Source organism: Anarhichas minor, unplaced genomic scaffold (assembly GCF_050575085.1).
Source record: "Anarhichas minor isolate MPS153535 unplaced genomic scaffold, ASM5057508v1 ptg000123l, whole genome shotgun sequence".
NCBI classification, from domain to species: Eukaryota; Metazoa; Chordata; class Actinopteri; order Perciformes; family Anarhichadidae; genus Anarhichas; species Anarhichas minor.
Window position 1 is genome coordinate 402,855 of NW_027466569.1, and position 2,146 is coordinate 405,000.

The 2,146-nt window shown below is 40.0% G+C and overlaps 1 long non-coding RNA gene across 1 annotated transcript in view; it reads left to right on the plus strand.

Moving 5' to 3' along the window:
* The first annotated feature begins 1,667 nt into the window (after positions 1 to 1,667).
* LOC142940953 (uncharacterized) overlaps positions 1,668 to 2,146 on the plus strand; it is a 1,151-nt gene continuing 672 nt past the window's right edge. The window contains exon 1 of the long non-coding RNA XR_012951088.1: positions 1,668 to 1,956. This is a non-coding gene — a long non-coding RNA (uncharacterized LOC142940953). The remainder of the gene's footprint in view (positions 1,957 to 2,146) is intronic.

Here is a 2,146-nt window from a genome sequence, read left to right on the forward strand (position 1 = left end):
TCACATGACTGATGAACAGTGAGGGGGCGTGTCGGCCGTTAAAAGACTTCCTGGAAGTCTGTTCTCGTGGGTCCTCGCTCATGGCTCCACCGAGGTCCCTCCTCCATCCTCGATCCTCGCTCCTCAGAGCTACATTAGAGCTTTGGGACGGCCGTCAATATGGCGGCGCAGAAACAACTTCCGGTTCAAGCGAGGATCGAGGAGCGAGGAAACGACAATTAAGAGACTTGAGAAGTACCCCAGGTGTGAAGGATGATGATGATGATGATGATGACCAGTTTTACTGACTACTTCCTGTTAGTTAGGATCACTTCCTGCATCTTCTCAAACAGATGATTCATAATAATAATATGTATCATTGAACATAGTGATGCAGTTAAACAAAAAGATCTTTCAACATCATTCTGGTGTTTTCATTTTTATTAAATTATCATCGGTAAAACGCAAACCTACAACATGTCGGTCCGTCCCTCAACACGGTCTGACTTCCTGTCTGCGTCTCATTGGTTCCTATGAAGACGTCAGTCTTTAAAAACACTAATCTGTAGTTTTCATCAAACTAACAGCAGCAAATAGAGACTTTGTTTGAGGACAAACTAACAGAGAAATGATCCGATTTAGTGAGTTTGTAAGAGACTAAGAATCTTACGTAGTATTTTATAACATTAGTGATTGTGTTAAAACAAATATAACATGTTCACATCCAGACGAAGCAGTCTCTCTGGTCAGAGAACATTTAAAGTATTATATTATATCCCAGAAGATGAACAACAACAGACTGAACCACATCGTTTACATCGGACATAAATACAGCGAGCCGCTTTAAATAGACGCAGCTTTCACTGTAAACTCAGCCGACATTCACTCTGCAGACGCTCTGACTGGAGACTCAATGTTGATGCAACATGTTTCCAAGAAAGAAACGCTGAGTCAGTTGATGCTAAAACTGCAGTTACAGTGAAGTATTTAAAGCATTTACTGTTTGTTCTGTAGTTTGGTTTGAGTTTGGGTTGGATCAGGTGACTACAGCTGGAGAACTGATGGAGAGTTACAGACGTTAGACCTTCTAGAGACAGATGTTAAGGACACTAAACTAGAGCCAGGCTAATCTAATCTGGAGCCTATTTAATCTAGAGCCTATCCAACTAGAGCCAGTCTAATCTAGAGTCAATCTAAACTAGAGTCAATCTAAACTAGAGTCAGTCTAATCTAGAGCCAGTCTAAACTAGAGTCAGTCTAATCTAAAGTCAATCTAAGTTAGAGGCAGTCTAAACTAGAGCCTATCCATCTAGAGCCAGTCTACTCTAGAGTCAATCTAAACTAGTCAGTCTAATCTAGAGTCAATCTAAACTAGAGTCAGGCTAAACTAGAGCCTATCCATCTTGAGCCAGTCTAATCTAGAGTAAATCTAAACTAGAGTCAGTCTAATCTAGAGTCAATCTAAACTAGAGTCAGGCTAAACTAGAGTCAATCTAAACTAGAGTCAGGCTGAACTAGAGCCTATCCTTTTAGAGCCAGTCTAATCTAGAGTCAATCTAAACTAGAGCCAGTCTAATCTAGAGTCAATCTAAACTATAGTCAGGCTAAACTAGAGCCTATCCATCTAGAGTCAGTCTAATCTAGAGTCAGTCTAAACTAGAGTCAGTCTAATCTAGAGTCAATCTAAACTAGAGCCAGTCTAATTTAGAGTCAATCTAAACTAGAGTCAATCTAAACTAGAGTCAGTCTAATCTAGAGCCAGTCTAAACTAGAGCCTATCTATATAGAGCCAGTCTAATCTAGAGTCAATCTAATCTAGAGTCAGTCTAAGGCAGCAGCTGTTATTGGAGTGATTAGCGAGCGGTGTGACCGTCATCAGCCCTATGGAGCAGCTCGTTGTTTTTAGATTCTAATGAGAAGACACGCTGCACTAACGTTTTACTTCTTCCGTTTGGTAGCCTTGAGAGACCTTAGTCTGTAAGTATGTATTTATGAAGCATGAAAAGATGTACGTAAATATATTCTATTCGCGTGTTTAGTATAATATTTGTGTTGTATTAAATGCTAATCGCGGTTAGCATTTCTCCATTGGCAGTAATGTTAAAATTAGCTTAGAAGCTAGCTAGGCGGACATGTTACATGCTGGCTATATCATGGATTGTTGTTT